Raw genomic sequence first — 9,766 nt, forward strand, 5'->3', positions numbered from 1 at the left:
CCTCTGGTGTGGGGATAAAAAAATAGCATTTAAGGCACCGTCACCAAATAATCGATCATTAATTGGAATTAGTTATGCTGTAGAGTGGAGTCAGTTAGACAAACCTGAATGCATTCCTTCCGCATTGTGGCGAAGTTTGACCTCTATCACTTGACCGACGATCTAAAGTAGTGACGTCCTGACATGTGTCTTGAGCTCAGAGACAAAGCTTACGGCCTACATGTCAAAGATCACGGTAAGAAATACACATACACGCACACATGCGTATATAGAAATACATACATAGTATGCATATATATATATATATATATATATAAAGTTTTCACGCTGACTACTTGATAAATTCCTATAAAGATTTTATCCTATATATATATATATATATATATACACACGTACACACACACGTGTGTATGTGTATGTGTATAAAAACAATGTATCTATTTTTATCACAATCTATTTGAAGTATTATCTAAGAAGGGGAACACTTACATTGATGTTTAAACAATGCTGAATAACACTCCAAAAACACTTACACATACTTTTACTTGTAAACCTACTTCATATTTTTAAAGTTACAAACCGGAAGTTTAAACGTTAGCTAAGTAAATATATTTCGTTTGTCGTATTTCAGACAATTCCTTGCCACAGTCATTCGCTGTACTTTGAAGAAGAATTCTCGGACATAATTACTGATGAAGTCAATAGTAATATTTGGAAATTTAGAGTAAGTGATTGATTTTATGATTTAAAAAAAAATATTTATTATTATTATTGTCGCCATTATTGTTATTGTTATTATTGTGGAGGCGCAATGGTCCAGTGGTTAGGGCAGCGGACTCGCGGTCATAGGATCGCTGTTTCGATTCCCAGACCGGGCGTTGTGAGTGTTTATTGAGCGAAAACACCTAAAGCTCCACGAGGCTCCGGCAGGGGATGGTGGTGATCCCTGCTGTACTCTTTCACCACAACTTTCTCTCACTCTTACTTCCTGTTTCTGTTGTACCTGTATTTCAAAGGGCCGGCCTTGTCACTCTCTGTGTCACGCTGAATATCCTCTAGAACTACGTTAAGGGTACACGAGTCTGTGGAGTGCTCAGCCACTTACACATTAATTTCACGAGCAGGCTGTTCCGTTGATACGGATCAACCGGAATCCTCGTCGTCGTAACCGACGGAGTGCTTCCATCCATATTATTATTATTATTGTTATTGTTATTATTATTATTGTTATTATTATTATTATTATTATTATTATCATTATTATTATTGTTATTATTATTATCATTATTAAGGCAGCAAGCTGACAGAATCGTTAGCAAGCCGGGCGAGACGCTTAGCGGTATTTCGTCTGCCGCTACGTTCTGAGTTCAAATTCCGCTGAGGTTGATTTCACCTTTTATCCCTTTCGGGGTCGATAAATTAAGTACCAGTTAAGCACTGTTTGTCTGTCCTTGTTTGTCTGTCCTTGTTTGTCTCCTCTATGTTTAGCCCCTTGTGGGTAATAAAGAAATAGGTATTTCGCACGTCTCAACGTTCTAAGTTCAAATTCCGCCAAAGTCGACTTTGCTTTCATCCTTTCGGGGTCGATTAAATAAGTACCAGTTACGTAAAAATTTGAAATCATCATCATCGTCATCATCATTATTATTATTATTATTATTATTATTATTATTATTATTATGATTATTATTATTATGATTATGATTATTATTATTATTATTATTATTATTAAGGCGGCGAGCTGGCAGAATCGACGGGCGAAATGCTTAGCGGTATTTTGCCCGTCGCTAGGTTTTGAGTTCAAATTCCGCCGAGGTTGACTTTGCCTTTCATCATTTCGGGGTCGATAAATTAAGTGGCAGTTGAACACTGGGGTTGATGTAATCGGCTCATCTCCCACCTCCCCCAAGCTGCCCTTGTGGCAAAAATTTGAAATAATAATAATTATTACTATTATTATAAAGCCTGCGAAATGCTTAGCAGTGTTTCGTCTGTCGCTTCATTTTGAGTTCAAATAGCGCCGAGGTCGACTTTGTATTTTATCCTTTCGGGGTCGATAAATTAAGTAGCATTAAAACACTGGGGTCCATGTAATCGACTCATCCCCCCCTCTCCAAATTTCAGGCCTTGTGCCTATAGCAGAAAGGATTACTCTCTTTTTACTCTTTTACTATTTTACTTGTTTCAATCATGACTGTGGCCATGGTGGAGCACCGCCTTTAGTCGAACAAATTGACCTCCGGGAGTTATTCTTTGTAAGCCTAGTACTTATTGTATCGGTCTCTTTTGCCGAACCGCTAAGTTACGGGGACGTAAACTTACCAACACCGGTTGTCAAGCGGTGGTGGGAGCTCAGCCTATATTATAACCTACTTCATACTATAAAGCGTCACACGAGAAATTTAACCCTGGCACTCCATCGGTTACGTCAACCAGTGTTCCAGTTGATCCAATCAACAGAACACTCTTCTCATAGAACTATTGTGCAAGTGGCTGAGCACTCCACAGACACGCGAACCCTTAACGTAGTTCTCAGCGAGATTCAGCATGACACAGAACGTCACGAGGCCGGCCCTTTGAATTACCAGCACAACCCATTTTTGCCAGCTGAGAAGACTGAAGCAACGTGAAATAAAGTGTCTTGCCCGAGGACACAACGCGCGACCGGGAATCGAACTCATAACCTTACGATCGTGAGCCAAAGACTCTCATAACTAAGCCGCGCACCTTCAAGAGCGAGAATAGATAACATAACTAAGGCGGCGTGATGCCAGAATCGTTAGCACTCCAGGCGAAATGCTTAGCACATTAGCAGGCCGGGCGAAATGCCTTTCATTCTTTCGGGGTCGATAAAGTAAGTACCAGTTGCGTACTGGTGTCGATCTAATCGACTGCCCCCTCCCCCAAAATTTCAGTCCTTGTGCCTCGAGTAGAAAAGAATAAATAACATAACTGAGGCGGCGAGCTGGCAGAAACGTTAGCACGCCGGGCGAAATGCTTAGCGGTATTTCGTTTGTCTTTATGTTCTGAGTTCAAATTCCGCCGAGGTCGACTTTGCCTTTCATCCTTTCGGGTTCGATTAAATAAGTACCAGTTACGCACTGGAGGAAATATGATCGACTTAATCAGTTTGTCTGTCCTTGTTTGGCCCCTCTGTGTTTAGCCCCTTGTGGGTAGTAAAGAAATAGGTATTTCGTCTTTCGTTACGTTCTGAGTTCAAATTCCGCCGAGGTCGACTTTGCCTTTCATCCTTTCGGGTCGATAAATGAAGAACCTATTATGCACTGGGTTCGATGTAATCGGCTTAATCCATCTGTTTGTCCTTGTTTGTCTCCTCTGTGTTTAGCCCCTTGTGGGTAGTAAAGTAATAGGTATTTCGCCTGTCTTTACATTCTGAGTTCAAATTCCGCCGAGGTCGACATTGCCTTTCATCCTTTCGTGGTCGATAAATTAAGTACCAGTTGCGAACTGGGGTCGATCTAATCGACTGGCTCCTCTCCCAAAACTTCGGGCCTTATGCCTAGAGTAGAAAAGAATAAATAGCATATGCTTAACGAAAATTGAGACTATAATTTCAATTATTTTGGATAGTGAACTCATTAGAATAATAAAGGAAACAAAATGTTGTTAACACTACTATTTTTAGTCGTCTGTTTCTGAACAGCCTTGCAATAATTGTCTGATATTATTTTTGTGTGTTCCCTCTGCGAAAGACCTAATTTAACCGAGTTGTTGCTGGTAGGGAGAGTGCAAAAGTTATTATTATTAGAACTACAGTTCTAAAGAGACTTTTATCGTTTTGTTGATGTTGAATAAGAGATTCATAATAGTGCATGTAGTTTGTTTGAAGTCCCAGAAGATATATGTATGTATGTATGTATGTATATGTATGTATGTATGTATGAACGTATACTCTCTTTTACTCTTTTACTTCTTTCAGTCATGACTGTGGTCATGCTGGAGCACCGCCTTTAGTCGAGGAAATCGACCCCAGGACTTATTCTTTGTAAGCCTAGTACTTATTCTATTGGTCTCTTTTTGCCGAACAGCTAAGTTACGGGGACGTAAACACAGACACAGGGAGGGGACAAACACAGACACACAAATACACACACATATATTTATACATATGCATATATACGACGAGCTTCTTTCAGTTTCTGTCTACCAAATCCACTCACATGGCTTTGGTCGGCCCGAGGCTATAGTAGAAGAAACTTGCCCAAGGTACCACGCAGTCTATTGTACAAGTGCACCTTACTATCTACCATCTTTACATTGTTACACAAATATTATTTTGCCATATACAATGACCAGCCCCAACGAAAATACATATACACACGCAAATACACACACGCACTAACACAAACACAAATACACGCACAATCTCACAAACTCCCCCACTCGCACTCACACAGTTATACCAAACAAATCTGCAAATATGCTAAACGCAAGCATACACACATAAACACACACACTCTCACAAACTCACACACTCACGCACATACGCTAAAAGCGAAGCTACAAACATGCTAAACGCGTGCGCGCACACACTCACATGCAAACATACACGCACACACACAAACATACGCAAACTCACGCAAACACAACTACACACACTGACAAACTCACACATTCATTCACACACGGCAAACAAAGCTATAAACACACACACATACACACACACACACACATGCAAACACACACACACAAACACAAACATACGCAAACACACACAAACACAACTACACACACTCACAAACTCACACACTCATTCACACACGGCAAACAAACCTATAAACAGGCTAAACGCACGCACACACACACACCCAAACGCAAACACAAACACACACACACACACACACACGCGCACACACATACATACACTCTAACAAACTCACACACGCCCATTTACACACACCAAACAAACATACAAACCTATAAACATGCCAAAAACGCAGCCACACACACACACACCACCACACACACACACGCACGCACGCACAAACACGCACACCCACACAAACACACCCACACACACACACACACACACCCAAAAGCACCCACACACCACACGCACACACACAGCCAAACGCACACGCAACACACATACATACACTCTAAAAAACTCACACACGCTCATTTACACACACCAAACAAACATACAAAACCTATAAACATGCCAAACGCACACACACACACACACCAACACATACATACACACACACACACACACACACACACGCACACATACATACACTCTAACAAACTCACACACTCCCATTTACACACACACCAAACAAACATACAAAACCTATAAACATGCCAAACGCACGCACACCACACACACACACACACACACGCACACACACAGCCAAACGCACACACACACACATATACATACACTCTAACAAACTCACACACGCTCATTTACACACACCAAACAAACATACAAAACCTATAAACATGCCAAACGCACACACACACACACACACACACACACATACATACACACACACACACACACACACGCACACACACAATCACTTACATACATGCGTGTGTTCAAATACGCGCTCCCGCGCAAACACGCACGCACGTGTGCGCACACGTTCTCCCCAATGTGTTATATTTTGCCGTGCACGTTATTTCACGGCCATTATTTTATAAGGACGCCATAGAACTCTTCGTCCTGTGTACGTCACACTCATTAAACGGAACACATAAATCAAACATAACTTCACATCTAGTCTATCATTTTATAACTCTCCAATAACTCTTTCTCTCATTGCTGCTTTCGTTCTTCGTCTTTCGTTTGGCATTAACTTCTGTTACTATTACTGCAGCAGTTTCTGTTGTTATTGTTTAAGTTTGAGTTACCGTGATTGAACAAACCTATGATCAAAAGCATTCCACTCGTGAACATCCAGTCTTTTGTTTTCAGGGGCATCTTACTCAGTATTGTCTAATGTTTCAAAATCCTTAAAAGGCGGGTGAGCTGGCAGAATCGTTAGCACACCGGGCAAAGTACCTATTTCTTTATTACCCACAAGGGGATAAACATAGAGGGGACAAACAAGGACAGACATAGGTATTAAGTCGATTACATCGACCCCAGTGCGTAACTGGTACTTACTTTATCGACCCCGAAAGGATGAAAGGCAAAGTCGACCTTGGCGGAATTTGAACTCACAACGTAACGGCAGACGAAATACCACTAAGCATTTCGCCCGGCGTGCTAACGTTGTCATTAAATTTAAGTTCAAAGGAGGCGAGCTGGCAGAAACGTTAGCACGCCGGGCGAAATGCTTAGCCGTATTTCGTCTGCCGCTACGTTCTGAGTTCAAATTCCGCCGAGGTCGACTTTGCCTTTCATCCTTTCGGGGTCGATTAAATAAGTACCAGTTACGCACCGGGGTCGATATAATCGACTTAATCCGTTTGTGTGTCCTTGTTTGTCCCCTCTGTGTTTCTTTACTACTTGTGGGTAGTAAAGAAATAGGTATTTCGTCTGCCGTTAGTTCTGAGTTCAAATCCGCCGAGGTCGACTTTGCCTTTCATCCTTTCGGGGTCGATTAAATAAGTACCAGTTACGCACCGGGGTCGATATAATCGACTTAATCCGTTTGTCTGTCCTTGTTTGTCCCCTCTGTGTTTAGCCCCTTGTGGGTAGTAAAGAAATAGGTATTTCGTCTGCCGTTACGTTCTGAGTTCAAATTCCGCCGAGTTCGACTTTGCCTTTTATCCTTTCGGTGTCGATTAAATAAGTACCATTTAGATATGATCGACGTAATCCGTTTGTCTGTCCCTGTTTGTCCCCTCTGTGAGCAGTAAAGAAATAGGTATTTTGTCTATTTTTTCGTTCTGAGTTCAAATTCCTCCGAAGTCGACTTTGTTTTTCATTCTTTCCGTGTCAATAAAATAAGTACTAGTTGAAAACTGGGGTCTATGTAATCAACTTCTCCTCGCCCTCGAAAATGCAGGCCTTGTGCCAAAATTTGAAACCAATATTTCATATCCTGAATTTTAAATGAGCTGAGAAATATTTGACTGCTATTTTTAGCAGGTCAAGCGACTCATAAAGCTTTCTCGTTGGCTCACTTGTTATTAATCATGTTGTTGGCAGAACCGGCAATACTGTGATAAAAATGACTGGCATTGTTTAGTTTTGTCATTTACATTCTGAGTCCTAATCCAACTGGGAGAAGCAGTCTTTCTCCTTGCCTCCTCTTCCTTCGGATCAATTGAATAAATACCAGTCAAATATTGCTGTCAATATAATTAAACTTTTGAAAGATAAATTATATCGTCTGTTTCAATTATTTTGCGTTCAACTTCGACTCTAGACTTGGAGACGCAAGTAGACTGTGGGGCAGACCTGTCTTCCCAGAAAAGATAGTGGTAACATTACATTGGCCAGACTTGTTTCTGCTCTCCGGGAATACCAAAACAATAATCGTGGTCGAACTTACAATTTCCTGGGAAGACAGACTCGATGTTTTCCAACAAGGAAAGAAATCGAAATATCAGGGCTTAGTCGACAAGGATCTAGTCAAGGGCTGGCATGCAGCCTCATTTCGCATTGAAGTATTGCTGCTGCCACTTTCCATCTGGGTCAGTGCTTTATTTTCTCAAGAATGTACACATTCTGTCTTGGTATAAAAAATGGGCTGCAGGAAATATTCTGCTTAATACCACAGATTTGTTTGCCAGTTGTTTGACCATAACCAGTTGAGCATGTCCTTTGGTGTCTGACAATATGTGCATTTCTGATCACGAGCAGAAGAAGTGGGGAGTACCATAGCCATCATATGTTGAGAGGAATTCTTTGGGGTTTGAATACTTCACGTTTGGAAACATGGGGCTTTCATCATCCTTAAACAATTCTTATTCAGGGTCCTTTTGAGCGGGATGGGTGAGTCGACCTGAAAAAAATTTTCACTGGGCCCCACCTGCAAAGTAATGCGCTGTTTATCTTGATATGAGATCACCGTGTCGCGCACATATGGTTATGATGCATGTGTACCCATGTCAGAAGGGTAGTCATCATGGGTATGCTGGGCTTCGTATATTTGTAACCTAGCGTCAGATTGATGGCATGCGCTGCTCTCTCACTCAATACGAATAATTTCAGTTATAGGCACAATACTTGAAGCATTGGGGGAGGGAACGAGTTGATTACATTGACTTTAGTACGTGACTAGTACTTCTTTTATCGACCCTCGAATTAATGAAGGGCAAAGTCGATCTCGGCAGACTCCTACTACTACTACTACGACGACGACGACGACAACCACCACCACCACCACCACCACCACCACTACTACTACTACTACTACTACTACTACTACTACTACTACTACTACTTGTTTTTAACATGACTACTGAAATCTTGCGGGGTGGGGAAGTCGATGTCATCGACCTCAATATGCGAATTGCATTTGATGTAAAAACAAAACAGATAAAAACAAAAATTCAAAATTCAAAACAAAAAAAAAACAAAAAAAAACTGAAGAAATCCTGCTAACCCGCTCCGCTTTCATTGCTAACCTCGTGTCTAAATTTTGAACCCACCATCACTACCATCATCACTACTACTACTACTACTACTACTACTACTACTACTACTACTCTACTACTGTTGCTGCTGCCATTATTATTATTATTATTATTATTATTATTATTATTATTATTACTATTCTTCTTCTTCTTCTTCTTCTTATTATTATTATTATTATTATTATCATTACTATTATTGTTATTATTATTATAGTATTTCGGCTATTCCATTATGCAGATATAAATTCCACGTGCACCAGGTAACTGTCAGACACATGAGCATAAAATTGCAAACACATGGGCTGATTCTTGTCGTTCTTCTGGCTATTTCCGTGCCAACAGAGCTGACAGCAATATATAGGCAGACGACAACAAAAACCGATGACGACGACAAAAAAAAAACAAAAAAACTTACAAACAAAAAAAAAACGAAAACAGACAATAGCAATAAGAGCCAACTATAAATAACATTAAGTGTAGTGCAAAGCTTAGGAGATATCTCAGAGGTATTTCCCCGAAAATGATGCATTAAACATGTCTTATGTCTTCATTTTAAGCATACGTATGCAAATTTTATGCCAAAATGCTAACGACATACTCACACACATATGTCCACATCCATACATAGATTACATGACAAGACATGCACACATCCACACACACAAACGACAAATATATATATATATATATATATATATACGTATATATATATATATATTATACACATATATATATACGTATATATATATATATATATATATATTATATATATATATATACGTATATATATATATGTGTAATATATATATAATATATATAAGATATATATATATATATCATATATGTATGTATATGTATGTATATATATATATATTATATATATATATGCACTGACATATATACATGCATACGTACATATACATGTGTGTATATATGTATGTATGTATATATATGTATATATATATATACATATATATACATATATATCTTTCCAAGTAAGTTTATATATATATATATAGACATAATATATATATAAATATATATATATGTATACATATATTTGCATATATAAACACAAGCACACATACACACACACATATACATACGAAATGTATATTTATACACACATATACATACATATATACATATATATACATATATATATATATGAGTGTGTAAATATATATATATGCACTATGCACACATA

General features: G+C 39.2%; 1 long non-coding RNA gene across 1 annotated transcript; it reads left to right on the forward strand.

Annotated features, from left to right (window-relative positions):
• The first annotated feature begins 635 nt into the window (after positions 1 to 635).
• On the forward strand, positions 636 to 8,988 carry LOC118761866. The gene is made up of 2 exons (XR_004997694.1): positions 636 to 724; positions 8,798 to 8,988. It is a non-coding gene; the product is annotated as an uncharacterized LOC118761866 (long non-coding RNA).
• Positions 8,989 to 9,766: the final 778 nt, after the last annotated feature.

Source organism: Octopus sinensis, unplaced genomic scaffold (assembly GCF_006345805.1).
Source record: "Octopus sinensis unplaced genomic scaffold, ASM634580v1 Contig18189, whole genome shotgun sequence".
NCBI classification, from domain to species: domain Eukaryota; kingdom Metazoa; phylum Mollusca; class Cephalopoda; order Octopoda; family Octopodidae; genus Octopus; species Octopus sinensis.